Source organism: Asterias amurensis, chromosome 19 (assembly GCF_032118995.1).
Source record: "Asterias amurensis chromosome 19, ASM3211899v1".
Lineage (NCBI taxonomy): Eukaryota > Metazoa > Echinodermata > Asteroidea > Forcipulatida > Asteriidae > Asterias > Asterias amurensis.
In genome coordinates, this window is record NC_092666.1 from 6,209,222 (window position 1) to 6,227,903 (window position 18,682).

Genomic DNA, 18,682 nt, shown 5'->3' on the forward strand with positions numbered 1-18,682 from the left:
AAATCCCCACCCTCCCCCTTTTTGTTTTTACTTTTATATATTTTCATGCCTGCCCCCACCAACTTAGTTTGCGACTGGTTTTTAAACAAACTTGAATGCGAAGTAACCCTAGATCCTATTATTGTAGTTTTGCAAGTACAAATATGTTTGGTATCTCTTGTGATGAAGTGTTGGCTCTGAAAAGAGCCGATGTGGTCTTGACATTTCGAAAAGAGCACTCTACTTGTCTTCAGCCATTCTACTAAAGACGAACAGAGTAAACTGTTACAAACATCCGAGACCACATCGCCAACAGACATACATAGTTGTACCCGCAAGGGTACGATATTATTTAGTATTTATATAAAGTTATGAGCCCGCCAACCACACAACCAATCAGAGCATTGATTGACTTACACTGGATCCTCTGAACCCCTATAAATAAGCCCACTCTTCTCTTACCTCTTCAGTCTCCTGACGATGGCTAGAGCAAGCTAGTCGAAACGTTGAGACCAATTCCGAACTGACTCCGCGGCAGTACAGTTAATTACGATCATATAAGCTAAAGTAATAGTCCAGTCTATATTCTATACCATCTGCCCTGGTAGTTAAAAGCAGGACAGTTCTTTTCAGAACTGAGAAGTCTCCCGAACCTCCGATTATCTACTCCGCGGCAGTAAAATAAAGCAGACAGTTCTCTAAGAACAACTCTACCTGGCAAGTAGATACACACATCGTGTTACCGCAAACCAAATATACATATGTTGGGCGCGATCGGTCAATCTGCGCGATCAACCGATCGCGCTGCGCTATCGACCGATCGCGCTGCGCTATCAACCGATCGCGCTGCGCTATTGAAATATCTATTGGTCGCGCAGCAATCGGTCGATCGCGCAGCAATCGGTCGATCGCGCAACAATCGGTCGATCGCGCAGCAATCGGTCGATCGCGCAACAATCGGTCGATCGCGCAACAATCGGTCGATCGCGCAACATTTGGAAACGAACATGCGCGATCAACCGATCGTGCGGGAATGGCTCGGCGCGATCGGCCGATTGTGCAGGAAAGATTTTGCGCGATCGGCCGATTGTGCAGGAATGGTTATGAGTGATCGGCCGATTGTGCAGGAATGATTTTGCGCGATCGGCCGATTGTGCAGGAACGATTTTGCGCGATCGGCTGATGTTCAGGGGCCGAATTCACAAAGATGTAACATTGATTGTAACTGCAAATCAATCGTAGTGTGACGTCTCTATATAAATCACTATGGTGATACTGAAAATTTGTCCTGCTATGAATTTTATTGCTTTGCTTTGAGAAATCGCCCCAAGGAATAGTTTACCTGCACGATCGGTAGAACGCGCGAAACCATTCCTGCACGATCGGTCGATCGCGCAAACCCATTCCTGCACGATCGGTAGATCGCGCAAAACTTTTCCTGCACGATCGGTTGATCGCGCAAAACTTTTCCTGCGCTATCGGTCGATCGCGCAAACCCATTCCTGCACGATCGGTAGATCGCGCAAAGCCTTTCCTGCGCGATCCGCTGATAACGGGAAAAAAATACTCGTAGCGCAATCGGTCAATCGCGCAAAGATGTCATTGCGCGATCGACCGATTGTTGCGCGATCGACCGATTGTTGCGCGATCGACCGATTGCTGCGCGACCAATGGATCTTAATTTGATCGTTCAATAGCGCAGCGCGATCGGTTGATCGCGCAGATTGACCGATCGCGCCCAACACATATATAAAGTTACTTCTTATTCTTAACCCCATGTTAAGACAGTGGACACTTTTAGTTATTGTCAAAGACCACAAGACCAGTCTTCTCACTTGCCGTATCTCAACATATGATTAAAATCAATAACCTGTGAAAATTTGAGCTCAATCGGTCGGAAGTTGCGAGATAATAATGAAAGAAAAACACACCCTTGTCACACGAAGTTGTGTGTGTTCAGATTCTTGATTTCGAGACCTCAAATTCTAATCTGAGGTCCCGAAATCAAATTAGTGGAAAATTAATTCTTTCCCGAAAACTACTCCACTTCAGAAGGAGCCGTTTCTCACAACCTCTCCCCATTACTCGTTACCAAGTAAGGTTTTATGCTGACACTTTTCTTTAAAGTAACTACCAATAGTGTCCACTGCCTTTTCGTCTCAGTGAGTTGAAAACTACTTAAGCATGTTGCTATTATTTAATTAGCAAAACTACTTAAATAGACTACGTTTTCATTACATTGTTCCTCATTATCTGAAAAACTACAGCACCTCAACAAGAAATATTAATAAATAAGTTAGGGATTCGTTTTAGCACCATTGTCTTCAAAGTGCGTAGCCGAAGTTTAGCGTAAATCTGTGGACACAACTAAATTTAGCATTTTTAAGAGTAAACTTCAAGCTATGGACATGGGTACATTATCAGGGAGGGGGGCTCACTTCATGTAAACCATTGCTGCTCAGTACATCCCGATATGTGAAGACTGTGCAGTTACTCACACCAGAACCAGACATTGTGGATTGTGTTCCTGTCTTTGAACTTTGAATGGCTGGCTGCGCAGGAACGAAAAAAAGTTTAACTTTTACTTTTAATGGTCAGGAACCATGACAAACAAATATTGAAAACGTTTTTTATAAAACACATAAGAATTGGTCACGTGATATTGTTGGGATCTCGACAAAAACTAATTTTGACGACTTTATCACTGCTACTAATAATTGGCGGACTTTTACGAGCACGGCTCGGACGAAAGCTTGTAACTTTCTCGACCCCCACCAAAATACCTTAAAATTGAATTTTAAATCAATATTGTTTTGTCAAATCGGCCAAAAAACTGACATAGCATTTTTAACGGTAAGCAAGTTTGCGTGCTTTCTGTAGCAGAAAAATTTGCTTAAGCCTTAGCGTATTTCACAGGTTATTTTAGCAGAAAAAAACGGGCGGCCATTATTGCGTGTTTTCCGTGGATTTGCATTGTGATGTCATTTATGTTCGTGCGGTAAGCACCGGAAGATTAGCATACCCTTTCGTGTGCTTACGGTTGGCAGCGCTATGAAATAGAAATTGCACAGTAAGCAAAAAATCGACCGCTAAGCAGCGCTATGAAAATGGGCCCTGGTCTAATTTGGTTATTAACTATAGATACAGAACTAAAATAATATATCTATGTTATTAACTTACGCGCAATGTACCTGCTCTAATTTGGTTTAAAACAGACCAATTATAAAGTCTGTGTGTAGTGCAAACTACCACCATTAACTAGCATAGCGCCCTCTTTGTTGTGTTGTTGCACTAACACAGTCCACACGCGCCATCATTAAATACCAAAAGAACAACTTGGTTTCGTATCCAAAATGTTCGACCCCATGAGCAGCTTGTGTACGAAACAACTTCCGTTGTAGACAACCCGGGTATATCATGTGAGTGTGAGAACTGCAACTAGTTGTCAATTTTCTCTTCTTTTCTCATCACATTTGCTGTACTGCCTGTGGAGTGTTATTTCCTCGATAGAAAGATGCCGCCGAAGAAGAAGAACAAGAAGAAGAAGCAGTCCAATGGTTTTTATATGTACATGCTGGATAAGAAACGAGGTTTTTGAGATAGAATGTGATGTGGCAAAGATCTGACAACGCGATCCCCCAGTTGGCTCATCCAGGATGGAAGGTAGGCTTGAATTTCTTCTTGAAAAGACCTTTGGTGGATTTCACAAGGAGTTAAGACTAGACTTATCTTGCGTTAGGACGAGCTACTCATTCTAACTTAGGACTAGCCACACGTTTTGTGTATCTCCTAGGTGTAGGACTAGTCTTACGTTAGGACTCGTAGTCGTAGTCATGTCTTTGTGACATCGACACTGACTATTGAATTCTCCTATTGCCTTATTGGTAAATGTCAAAGACTTCAATAAACTATTAAAGGCGTCCCTGTGAGCCTTAAAGGGGTCTACAATTTTGGGCCTCCTAAACGCTATACGCTTTTAAAATCAGCGATGATAGATGAAAGTTTTACGACCAAGTTTGTTCACTTTGGACCAAAAATCAAAACTCACAAAATTCTCAATAAATCTAAACATTTTTGTTGTTTACCCAGTCTCAACTGATCAAATGTCTTCAGTAGTCCGTTCTGTATCAATTGGAACAATAAAATCATCAAAACTTTTTTGACCCCCAAATCTGAAAATTTGACCATACCGGTATGGTCGATTTTGTTCATTTTGGACCAAAAATCCAAACTCACAAAATTCTCAATAAATCTTAAAATTTTGGGTTTTTACCCAGTCTCAACTGATAAAATGTCTCCGGTAGTCTGTTCTGTATCATTTGGAACCATAATATCATCGGATATTTTTTAACCCCAAATCTGAAAATTTGACCATACAGGTATGGTCGATTTTTTTCATTTTGGACCAAAAATCCAAACTCACAAAATCCTCAATAAATCTAAACATTTTGGTTGTTTACCCAGTCTCAACTGATGAAATGTGTTCAGTAGTATCTTCTGTATCATTTGAAAGCATAAATTCACCGAAAATTTGTTCACCCCCAATCTGAAAAATTTACCCATGCCGGCATTACAGATTTTTTAAATTTTTGACCAAAAACACAAACTCACAAAATTCTTAATAAATCTCAAACTTTTGCTAATTTACCCCGTCCGCACTGATAAAATGTCTGCAGTAGTATCTTCTGTATCATTTGAAAGCATAAATTCACCGAAAATTTGTTCACCCCAAATCTGAAAAATCGACCCATGCCGGCATCACAATTTTTTGGGGATTTTTGACCAAAAACACAAACTAACAAAATTCTTAATAAATCTTTAACTTTTGCTTATATACCCAGTCCGCACTGATAAAATGTCTTCAGTAGTATCTTCTGTATCATTTGAAAGCATAAATTCACCGAAAATTTTTTCACCCCAAATCTGAAAAATCGACCCATGCCGGCATCACAATTTTTTTGGGATTTTTGACCAAAAACACAAACTCACAAAATTCTTAATAAATCTCAAATTTTTGCTTATATACCCAGTCCGCACTGATAAAATGTCTTCAGTAGTATCTTATGTATCATTTGAAAGCATAAATTCACCGAAAATTTGTTCACCCCAAATCTGAAAAATTTACCCATGCCGGCATCACAGATTTTTTAAATTTTTGAACAAAAACACAAACTCACAAAATTCTTAATAAATCTCAAACTTTTGCTAATTTACCCAGTCCGCACTGATAAAATGTCTGCAGTAGTATCTTCTGTATCATTTGAAAGCATAAATTCACCGAAAATTTGTTCACCCCAAATCTGAAAAATCGACCCATGCCGGCATCACAATTTTTTGGGGATTTTTGACCAAAAACACAAACTAACAAAATTCTTAATAAATCTCTAACTTTTGCTCATTTACCCAGTCCGCACTGATAAAATGTCTTCAGTAGTATCTTATGTATCATTTGAAAGCATAAATTCACCAAAAAATTTTTCACCCCAAATCTGAAAAATCGACCCATGCCGGCATCACAATTTTTTGGGGATTTTTGACCAAAAACACAAACTCACAAAATTCGTAATAAATCTCTAACTTTTGCTTATATACCCAGTCCGCACTGATAAAATGTCTTCAGTAGTATCTTGTGTATCATTTGAAAGCATAAATTCACCGAAAATGTGTTCACCCCAAATCTGAAAAATCGACCCATGCCGGCATCACAGATTTATTAAATTTTTGACCAAAAACACAAACTCACAAAATTCTTAATAAATCTCAAACTTTTGCTAATTTACCCAGTCCGCACTGATAAAATGTCTGCAGTAGTATCTTATGTATCATTTGAAAGCATAAATTCACCGAAAACTTGTTCACCCCAAATCTGAAAAATTTACCCATGCCGGCATCACAGATTTTTGAAATTTTTGACCAAAAACACAAACTCACAAAATTCTTAATAAATCTCAAACTTTTGCTAATTTACCCAGTCCGCACTGATAAAATGTCTGCAGTAGTATCTTCTGTATTGAAAGCATAAATCTGAAAAATCGACCCATGCCGGCATCAAATGTTTTTGTTGATTTTTGACCAAAAACACAAACTAACAAAATTCTTAATAAGACTCTAACTTTTGCTCATTTACCCAGTCCGCACTGATAAAATGTCTTCAGTAGTATCTTATGTATCATTTGAAAGCATAAATTCACTGAAAAATTTTTCACCCCAAATCTGAAAAATCGACCCATGCCGGCATCACAATTTTTTGGGGGATTTTTGACCAAAAACACAAACTCACAAAATTCGTAATAAATCTCTAACTTTTGCCTATATACCCAGTCCGCACTGATAAAATGTCTTCAGTAGTATCTTATGTATCATTTGAAAGCATAAATTCACCGAAAACTTGTTCACCCCAAATCTGAAAAATTTACCCATGCCGGCATCACAGATTTTTAAAATTTTTGACCAAAAACACAAACTCACAAAATTCTTAATAAATCTCAAACTTTTGCTAATTTACCCAGTCCGCACTGATAAAATGTCTGCAGTAGTATCTTCTGTATCATTTGAAAGCATAAATTCACCGAAAATTTGTTCACCCCAAATCTGAAAAATCGACCCATGCCGGCATCACAATTTTTTTGGGATTTTTGACCAAAAACACAAACTAACAAAATTCTTAATAAATCTCTAACTTTTGCTTATATACCCAGTCCGCACTGATAAAATGTCTTCAGTAGTATCTTCTGTATCATTTGAAAGCATAAATTCACCGAAAATTTGTTCACCCCCAATCTGAAAAATTTACCCATGCCGGCATTACAGATTTTTTAAATTTTTGACCAAAAACACAAACTCACAAAATTCGTAATAAATCTCAAACTTTTGCTAATTTACCCCGTCCGCACTGATAAAATGTCTGCAGTAGTATCTTCTGTATCATTTGAAAGCATAAATTCACCGAAAATTTGTTCACCCCAAATCTGAAAAATCGACCCATGCCGGCATCACAATTTTTTTGGGATTTTTGACCAAAAACACAAACTAACAAAATTCTTAATAAATCTTTAACTTTTGCTTATATACCCAGTCCGCACTGATAAAATGTCTTCAGTAGTATCTTCTGTATCATTTGAAAGCATAAATTCACCGAAAATTTTTTCACCCCAAATCTGAAAAATCGACCCATGCCGGCATCACAATTTTTTGGGGATTTTTGACCAAAAACACAAACTCACAAAATTCTTAATAAATCTCAAATTTTTGCTTATATACCCAGTCCGCACTGATAAAATGTCTTCAGTAGTATCTTATGTATCATTTGAAAGCATAAATTCACCGAAAATTTGTTCACCCCAAATCTGAAAAATTTACCCATGCCGGCATCACAGATTTTTTAAATTTTTGAACAAAAACACAAACTCACAAAATTCTTAATAAATCTCAAACTTTTGCTAATTTACCCAGTCCGCACTGATAAAATGTCTGCAGTAGTATCTTCTGTATCATTTGAAAGTATAAATTCACCGAAAATTTGTTCACCCCAAATCTGAAAAATCGACCCATGCCGGCATCACAATATTTTGGGGATTTTTGACCAAAAACACAAACTAACAAAATTCTTAATTAATCTCTAACTTTTGCTCATTTACCCAGTCCGCACTGATAAAATGTCTTCAGTAGTATCTTATGTATCATTTGAAAGCATAAATTCACCAAAAAATTTTTCACCCCAAATCTGAAAAATCGACCCATGCCGGCATCACAATTTTTTGGGGATTTTTGACCAAAAACACAAACTCACAAAATTCGTAATAAATCTCTAACTTTTGCTTATATACCCAGTCCGCACTGATAAAATGTCTTCAGTAGTATCTTGTGTATCATTTGAAAGCATAAATTCACCGAAAATGTGTTCACCCCAAATCTGAAAAATCGACCCATGCCGGCATCACAATTTTTGGGGGATTTTTGACCAAAAACACAAACTAACAAAATTCGTAATAAATCTCTAACTTTTGCTTATATACCCAGTCCGCACTGATAAAATGTCTTCAGTAGTATCTTATGTATCATTTGAAAGCATAAATTCACCGAAAACTTGTTCACCCCAAATCTGAAAAATTTAACCATGCCGGCATCACAGATTTTTTAAATTTTTGACCAAAAACACAAACTCACAAAATTCTTAATAAATCTCAAACTTTTGCTAATTTACCCAGTCCGCACTGATAAAATGTCTGCAGTAGTATCTTCTGTATCATTTGAAAGCATAAATTCACCGAAAATTTGTTCACCCCAAATCTGAAAAATCGACCCATGCCGGCATCACAATTTTTTGGGGATTTTTGACCAAAAACACAAACTAACAAAATTCTTAATTAATCTCTAACTTTTGCTCATTTACCCAGTCCGCACTGATAAAATGTCTTCAGTAGTATCTTATGTATCATTTGAAAGCATAAATTCACCAAAAAATTTTTCACCCCAAATCTGAAAAATCGACCCATGCCGGCATCACAATTTTTTGGGGATTTTTGACCAAAAACACAAACTCACAAAATTCGTAATAAATCTCTAACTTTTGCTTATATACCCAGTCCGCACTGATAAAATGTCTTCAGTAGTATCTTGTGTATCATTTGAAAGCATAAATTCACCGAAAATGTGTTCACCCCAAATCTGAAAAATTTACCCATGCCGGCATCACAGATTTATTAAATTTTTGACCAAAAACACAAACTCACAAAATTCTTAATAAATCTCAAACTTTTGCTAATTTACCCAGTCCGCACTGATAAAATGTCTGCAGTAGTATCTTCTGTATCATTTGAAAGCATAAATTCACCGAAAATTTGTTCACCCCAAATCTGAAAAATTTACCCATCCGGCATCACAGATTTTTTAAATTTTTGAACAAAAACACAAACTCACAAAATTCTTAATAAATCTCTAACTTTTGCTTATATACCCAGTCCGCACTGATAAAATGTCTTCAGTAGTATCTTATGTATCATTTGAAAGCATAAATTCACCGAAAATTTGTTCACCCCAAATCTGAAAAATTTACCCATGCCGGCATCACAGATTTTTTAAATTTTTGAACAAAAACACAAACTCACAAAATTCTTAATAAATCTCAAACTTTTGCTAATTTACCCAGTCCGCACTGATAAAATGTCTGCAGTAGTATCTTCTGTATCATTTGAAAGCATAAATTCACCGAAAATTTGTTCACCCCAAATCTGAAAAATCGACCCATGCCGGCATCACAATTTTTTGGGGATTTTTGACCAAAAACACAAACTAACAAAATTCTTAATAAATCTCTAACTTTTCCTCATTTACCCAGTCCGCACTGATAAAATGTCTGCAGTAGTATCTTATGTATCATTTGAAAGCATAAATTCACTGAAAAATTTTTCACCCCAAATCTGAAAAATCGACCCATGCCGGCATCACAATTTTTTGGGGATTTTTGACCAAAAACACAAACTCACAAAATTTGTAATAAATCTCTAACTTTTGCTTATATACCCAGTCCGCACTGATAAAATGTCTTCAGTAGTATCTCCTGTATCATTTGAAAGCATAAATTCACCGAAAATTTGTTCACCCCCAATCTGAAAAATTTACCCATGCCGGCATCACAGATTTTTTTAATTTTTGACCAAAAACACAAACTCACAAAATTCTTAATAAATCTCAAACTTTTGCTAATTTACCCAGTCCGCACTGATAAAATGTCTGCAGTAGTATCTTCTGTATCATTTGAAAGCATAAATTCACCGAAAATTTGTTCACCCCAAATCTGAAAAATCGACCCATGCCGGCATCACAATTTTTTGGGGATTTTTGACCAAAAACACAAACTAACAAAATTCTTAATAAATCTCTAACTTTTGCTTATATACCCAGTCCGCACTGATAAAATGTCTTCAGTAGTATCTTATGTATCATTTGAAAGCATAAATTCACCGAAAAATTTTTCACCCCAAATCTGAAAAATCGACCCATGCCGGCATCACAATTTTTTGGGGATTTTTGACCAAAAACACAAACTCACAAAATCCATAATAATAAATCTCAAACTTTTGCTTTTATACCCAGTCCGCACTGATAAAATGTCTTCAGTAGTATCTTATGTATCATTTGAAAGCATAAATTCACCGAAAATTTGTTCACCCCAAATCTGAAAAATTTACCCAGGCCGGCATCACAGATTTTTTAAATTTTTGAACAAAAACACAAACTCACAAAATTCTTAATAAATCTCAAACTTTTGCTAATTTACCCAGTCCGCACTGATAAAATGTCTTCAGTAGTATCTTCTGTATCATTTGAAAGCATAAATTCACCGAAAATTTGTTCACCCAAAATCTGAAAAATTTACCCATCCAGCATCACAGATTTTTTAAATTTTTGAACAAAAACACAAACTCACAAAATTCTTAATAAATCTCTAACTTTTGCTTATATACCCAGTCCGCACTGATAAAATGTCTTCAGTAGTATCTTATGTATCATTTGAAAGCATAAATTCACCGAAAATTTGTTCACCCCAAATCTGAAAATTTTACCCATGCCGGCATCACAGATTTTTTAAATTTTTGACCAAAAACACAAACTCACAAAATTCTTAATAAATCTCAAACTTTTGCTAATTTACCCAGTCCGCACTGATAAAATGTCTGCAGTAGTATCTTCTGTATCATTTGAAAGCATAAATTCACCGAAAATTTGTTCACCCCAAATCTGAAAAATCGACCCATGCCGGCATCACAATTTTTTGTTGATTTTTGACCAAAAACACAAACTAACAAAATTCTTAATAAATCTCTAACTTTTGCTCATTTACCCAGTCCGCACTGATAAAATGTCTTCAGTAGTATCTTCTGTATCATTTGAAAGCATAAATTCACCGAAAAATTTTTCACCCCAAATCTGAAAAATCGACCCATGCCGGCATCACAATTTTTTGGGGATTTTTGACCAAAAACACAAACTCACAAAATTCGTAATAAATCTCTAACTTTTGCTTATATACCCAGTCCGCACTGATAAAATGTCTTCAGTAGTATCTTGTGTATCATTTGAAAGCATAAATTCACCGAAAATGTGTTCACCCCAAATCTGAAAAATTTACCCATGCCGGCATCACAGATTTATTAAATATTTGACCAAAAACACAAACTCACAAAATTCTTAATAAATCTCAAACTTTTGCTAATTTACCCAGTTCGCACTGATAAAATGTCTGCAGTAGTATCTTCTGTATCATTTGAAAGCATAAATTCACCGAAAATTTGTTCACCCCAAATCTGAAAATTCGACCCATGCCGGCATCACAATTTTGGGGGGATTTTTGACCAAAAACACAAACTAACAAAATTCTTAATAAATCTCTATCTTTTGCTTATATACCCAGTCCGCACTGATAAAATGTCTTCAGTAGTATCTTCTGTATCATTTGAAAGCATAAATTCACCGAAAAATTTTTCACCCCAAATCTGAAAAATCGACCCATGCCGGCATCACAATTTTTTGGGGATTTTTGACCAAAAACACAAACTCACAAAATTCGTAATAAATCTCTAACTTTTGCTTATATACCCAGTCCGCACTGATAAAATGTCTTCAGTAGTATCTTATGTATCATTTGAAAGCATAAATTCACCGAAAATTTGTTCACCCCAAATCTGAAAAATTTACCCATGCCGGCATCACAGATTTTTTAAATTTTTGACCAAAAACACAAACTCACAAAATTCTTAATAAATCTCAAACTTTTGCTAATTTACCCAGTCCGCACTGATAAAATGTCTGCAGTAGTATCTTCTGTATCATTTGAAAGCATAAATTCACCGAAAATTTGTTCACCCCAAATCTGAAAAATCGACCCATGCCGGCATCACAATTTTTTGTTGATTTTTGACCAAAAACACAAACTAACAAAATTCTTAATAAATCTCTAACTTTTGCTCATTTACCCAGTCCGCACTGATAAAATGTCTTCAGTAGTATCTTATGTATCATTTGAAAGCATAAATTCACCGAAAATTTTTTCACCCCAAATCTGAAAAATCGACCCATGCCGGCATCACAATTTTTTGGGGATTTTTGACCAAAAACACAAACTCACAAAATTCGTAATAAATCTCTAACTTTTGCTTATATACCCAGTCCGCACTGATAAAATGTCTTCAGTAGTATCTTGTGTATCATTTGAAAGCATAAATTCACCGAAAATGTGTTCACCCCAAATCTGAAAAATTTACCCATGCCGGCATCACAGATTTATTAAATTTTTGACCAAAAACACAAACTCACAAAATTCTTAATAAATCTCAAACTTTTGCTAATTTACCCAGTCCGCACTGATAAAATGTCTGCAGTAGTATCTTCTGTATCATTTGAAAGCATAAATTCACCGAAAATTTGTTCAACCCAAATCTGAAAAATCGACCCATGCCGGCATCACAATTTTTGGGGGATTTTTGACCAAAAACACAAACTAACAAAATTCTTAATAAATCTCTATCTTTTGCTTATATACCCAGTCCGCACTGATAAAATGTCTTCAGTAGTATCTTCTGTATCATTTGAAAGCATAAATTCATCGAAAAATTTTTCACCCCAAATCTGAAAAATCGACCCATGCCGGCATCACAATTTTTGGGGGATTTTTGACCAAAAACACAAACTCACAAAATTCGTAATAAATCTCTAACTTTTGCTTATATACCCAGTCCGCACTGATAAAATGTCTTCAGTAGTATCTTATGTATCATTTGAAAGCATAAATTCACCGAAAATTTGTTCACCCCAAATCTGAAAAATTTACCCATGCCGGCATCACAGATTTTTTTAATTTTTGACCAAAAACACAAACTCACAAAATTCTTAATAAATCTCAAACTTTTGCTAATTTACCCAGTCCGCACTGATAAAATGTCTGCAGTAGTATCTTCTGTATCATTTGAAAGCATAAATTCACCGAAAATTTGTTCACCCCAAATCTGAAAAATCGACCCATGCCGGCATCACAATTTTTTGTTGATTTTTGACCAAAAACACAAACTAACAAAATTCTTAATAAATCTCTAACTTTTGCTCATTTACCCAGTCCGCACTGATAAAATGTCTTCAGTAGTATCTTATGTATCATTTGAAAGCATAAATTCACCGAAAAATTTTTCACCTCAAATCTGAAAAATTTACCCATGCCGGCATCACAGATTTATTAAATTTTTGACCAAAAACACAAACTCACAAAATTCTTAATAAATCTCAAACTTTTGCTAATTTACCCAGTCCGCACTGATAAAATGTCTGCAGTAGTATCTTCTGTATCATTTGAAAGCATAAATTCACCGAAAATTTGTTCACCCCAAATCTGAAAAATCGACCCATGCCGGCATCACAATTTTTGGGGGATTTTTGACCAAAAACACAAACTAACAAAATTCTTAATAAATCTCTATCTTTTGCTTATATACCCAGTCCGCACTGATAAAATGTCTTCAGTAGTATCTTCTGTATCATTTGAAAGCATAAATTCACCGAAAAATTTTTCACCCCAAATCTGAAAAATCGTCCCATGCCGGCATCACAATTTTTTGGGGATTTTTGACCAAAAACACAAACTCACAAACTTCGTAATAAATCTCTAACTTTTGCTTATATACCCAGTCCGCACTGATAAAATGTCTTCAGTAGTATCTTATGTATCATTTGAAAGCATAAATTCACCGAAAATTTGTTCACCCCAAATCTGAAAAATTTACCCATGCCGGCATCACAGATTTTTTAAATTTTTGACCAAAAACACAAACTCACAAAATTCTTAATAAATCTCAAACTTTTGCTAATTTAACCAGTCCGCACTGATAAAATGTCTGCAGTAGTATCTTCTGTATCATTTGAAAGCATAAATTCACCGAAAATTTGTTCACCCCAAATCTGAAAAATCGACCCATGCCGGCATCACAATTTTTTGTTGATTTTTGACCAAAAACACAAACTAACAAAATTCTTAATAAATCTCTAACTTTTGCTCATTTACCCAGTCCGCACTGATAAAATGTCTTCAGTAGTATCTTATGTATCATTTGAAAGCATAAATTCACCGAAAAATTTTTCACCCCAAATCTGAAAAATCGACCCATGCCGGCATCACAATTTTTTGGGGATTTTTGACCAAAAACACAAACTCACAAAATTCGTAATAAATCTCTAACTTTTGCTTATATACCCAGTCCACACTGATAAAATGTCTTCAGTAGTATCTTGTGTATCATTTGAAAGCATAAATTCACCGAAAATTTGTTCACCCGAAATCTGAAAAATTTACCCATGCCGGCATCACAGATTTTTTAAATTTTTGACCAAAAACACAAACTCACAAAATTCTTAATAAATCTCAAACTTTTGGTAATTTACCCAGTCCGCACTGATAAAATGTCTGCAGTAGTATCTTCTGTATCATTTGAAAGTATAAATTCACCGAAAATTTGTTCACCCCAAATCTGAAAAATCGACCCATGCCGGCATCACAATTTTTGGGGGATTTTTGACCAAAAACACAAACTAACAAAAATCTTAATAAATCTCTAACTTTTGCTTATATACCCAGTCCGCACTGATAAAATGTCTTCAGTAGTATCTTCTGTATCATTTGAAAGCATAAATTCACCGAAAAATTTTTCACCCCAAATCTGAAAAATCGACCCATGCCGGCATCACAATTTTTTGGGGATTTTTGACCAAAAACACAAACTCACAAAATTCGTAATAAATCTCTAACTTTTGCTTATATACCCAGTCCGCACTAATAAAATGTCTTCAGTAGTATCTTATGTATCATTTGAAAGCATAAATTCACCGAAAATTTGTTCACCCCAAATCTGAAAAATTTACCCATGCCGGCATCACAGATTTTTTAAATTTTTGAACAAAAACACAAACTCACAAAATTCTTAATAAATCTCAAACTTTTGCTAATTTACCCAGTCCGCACTGACAAAATGTCTTCAGTAGTGTCTGATGTATTATTTGAAAGCATAAATTCACCGAAAAATTTTTCACCCCAAATCTGAAAAATCGACCCATGCCGGCATCACAGATATTTTTGAATTTTTGACCAAAAACACAAACTCACTAAATTCTTAATAAATCTCAAACTTAAGCTCATTTACCCAGTCCGCACTGATAAAATGTCTTCAGTAGTATCTTCTGTATCATTTGAAAGCATAAATTCACAGAAAATTTGTTCTCCCCAAATCTGAAAAATCGACCCATGCCGGCATCACAGATTTTTTTAATTTTTGACCAAAAACACAAACTCACTAAATTCTTAATAAATCTCAAACTTTTGCTAATTTACCCAGTTCGCACTGACAAAATGTCTTCAGTAGTATCTTATGTATTATTTGAAAGCATAAATTCACCGAAAATTTGTTCACCCCAAATCTGAAAAATCGACCCATGCCGGCATCACATTTTTTTGGGGATTTTTGACCAAAAACACAAACTTACAAAATTCGTAATAAATCTCTAACTTTTGCTTATATACCCAGTCCGCACTGATAAAATGTCTTCAGTAGTATCTTATGTATCATTTGAAAGCATAAATTCACCGAAAATTTGTTCACCCCAAATCTGAAAAATTTACCCATGCCGGCATCACAGATTTTTGGGGATTTTTGAACAAAAACACAAACTCACAAAATTCATAATAAATCTCAAACTTTTGCTAATTTACCCAGTCCGCACTGACAAAATGTTTTCAGTAGTATCTTCTGTATCATTTGAAAGCATAAATTCAGCGAAAATTTGTTCACCCCAAATCTGAAAAATCGACCCATGCCGGCATCACAGATTTTTTTGAATTTTTGACCAAAAACACAAACTCACTAAATTCTTAATAAATCTCAAACTTTTGCTCATTTACCCAGTCCGCACTGATAAAATGTCTTCAGTAGTATCTTCTGTATCATTTAAAAGCATAAATTCACAGAAAATTTGTTCACCCCAAATCTGAAAAATCGACCCATGCCGGCATCACAGATTTTTTTTCAATTTTTGGCCAAAAACACAAAGTCACTAAATTCTTAATAAATCTCAAACTTTTGCTAATTTACCCAGTTCGCACTGACAAAATGTTTTCAGTAGTATCTTATGTATTATTTGAAAGCATAAATTCACCGAAAATTTGTTCACCCCAAATCTGAAAAATTGACCCATGCCGGCATCACAATTTTTTGGGGATTTTTGACCAAAAACACAAACTCACAAAATTCGTAATAAATCTCTAACTTTTGCTTATATACCCAGTCCGCACTGATAAAATGTCTTCAGTAGTATCTTATGTATCATTTGAAAGCATAAATTCACCGAAAATTTGTTCACCCCAAATCTGAAAAATTTACCCATGCCGGCATCACAGATTTTTTAAATTTTTGACCAAAAACACAAACTCACAAAATTCTTAATAAATCTCTAACTTTTGCTCATTTACCCAGTCCGCACTGATAAAATGTCTTCAGTAGTATCTTCTGTATCATTTGAAAGCATAAATTCACCGAAAATTTGTTCACCCCAAATCTGGAAAATCGACCCATGCCGGCATCACAGATTTTTTTTTATTTTTGACCAAAAACACAAAGTCACTAAATTCTTAATAAATCTCAAACTTTTGCTAATTTACCCAGTCCGCACTGATAAAATGTTTGCAGTAGTATCTTCTGTATCATTTGAAAGCATAAATTCACCGAAAATTTGTTCAACCCAAATCTGAAAAATTTACCCATGCCGGCATCACAGATTTTTTTAATTTTTGACCAAAAACACAAACTCACAAAATTCGTAATAAATCTCCAACTTTTGCTTATATACCCAGTCCGCACTGATAAAATGTCTTCAGTAGTATCTTATGTATCATTTGAAAGCATAAATTCACCAAAAATTTGTTCACCCCAAATCTGAAAAATTTGCCCATGCCGGCATCACAGATTTTATTAATTTTTGCCCAAAAACACAAACTCACTAAATTCTTAATAAATCTCAAACTTTTGCTCATTTACCCAGTCTGCACTGATAAAATGTCTTCAGTAGTATCTTCTGTATCATTTGAAAGCATAAATTCACCGAAAATTTGTTCACCCCAAATCTGAAAAATTGACCCATGCCGGCATCACAGATTTTTTTGGATTTTTGACCAAAAACACAAACTAACAAAATTCTTAATAAATCTTTATCTTTAGCTTATATACCCAGTCCGCACTGATAAAATGTCTTCAGTAGTATCTTCTGTATCATTTGAAAGCATAAATTCACCGAAAATTTGTTCACCCCAAATCTGAAAAATCGACCCATGCCGGCATCACAATTTTTTGGGGATTTTTGACCAAAAACACAAACTAACAAAATTCTTAATAAATCTCTAACTTTTGCTTATATACCCAGTCCGCACTGATAAAATGTCTTCAGTAGTATCTTATGTATCATTTGAAAGCATAAATTCACCGAAAATTTGTTCACCCCAAATCTGAAAAATTTACCCATGCCGGCATCACAGATTTTTTGGGATTTTTGAACAAAAACACAAACTCACAAAATTCATAATAAATCTCTAAGTTTTGCTCATTTACCCAGTCCGCACTGATAAAATGTCTGCAGTAGTATCTTCTGTATCATTTGAAAGCATAAATTCACCGAAAATTTGTTCACCCCAAATCTGAAAAATCGACCCATGCCGGCATCACAGATTTTTTTGAATTTTTGACCAAAAACACAAACTCACTAAATTCTTAATAAATCTCAAACTTTTGCTCATTTACCCAGTCCGCACTGATAAAATGTCTTCAGTAGTATCTTCTGTATCATTTGAAAGCATAAATTCACAGAAAATTTGTTCACCCCAAATCTGAAAAATCGACCCATGCCGGCATCACAGATTTTTTTTAATTTTTGGCCAAAAACACAAAGTCACTAAATTCTTAATAAATCTCAAACTTTTGCTAATTTACCCAGTTCGCACTGACAAAATGTTTTCAGTAGTATCTTATGTATCATTTGAAAGCATAAATTCACCGAAAATTTGTTCACCCCAAATCTGAAAAATTGACCCATGCCGGCATCACAATTTTTGGGGGATTTTTGACCAAAAACACAAACTCACAAAATTCGTAATAAATCTCTAAATTTTGCTTATATACCCAGTCCGCACTGATAAAATGTCTTCAGTAGTATCTTATGTATCATTTGAAAGCATAAATTCACCGAAAATTTGTTCACCCCAAATCTGAAAAATTTACCCATGCCGGCATCACAGATTTTTTTAATTTTTGACCAAAAACACAAACTCACAAAATTCGTAATAAATCTCCAACTTTTGCTTATATACCCAGTCCGCACTGATAAAATGTCTTCAGTAGTATCTTATGTATCATTTGAAAGCATAAATTCACCGAAAATTTGTTCACCCCAAATCTGAAAAATTTACCCATGCCGGCATCACAGATTTTTTAAATTTTTGAACAAAAACACAAACTCACAAAATTCTTAATAAATCTCAAACTTTTGCTCATTTACCCAGTCTGCACTGATAAAATGTCTTCAGTAGTATCTTCTGTATCATTTGAAAGCATAAATTCACCGAAAATTTGTTCACCCCAAATCTGAAAAATTGACCCATGCCGGCATCACAGATTTTTTT

At 35.1% G+C, this 18,682-nt stretch overlaps 1 long non-coding RNA gene across 1 annotated transcript in view; it reads left to right on the forward strand.

Moving 5' to 3' along the window:
• Positions 1–3,417: 3,417 nt before the first annotated feature.
• The window catches only part of LOC139951548 (uncharacterized), a 56,829-nt gene continuing 41,564 nt past the window's right edge, over positions 3,418–18,682 (forward strand). The window contains exon 1 of the long non-coding RNA XR_011787795.1: positions 3,418–3,642. This is a non-coding gene — a long non-coding RNA (uncharacterized lncRNA). The remainder of the gene's footprint in view (positions 3,643–18,682) is intronic.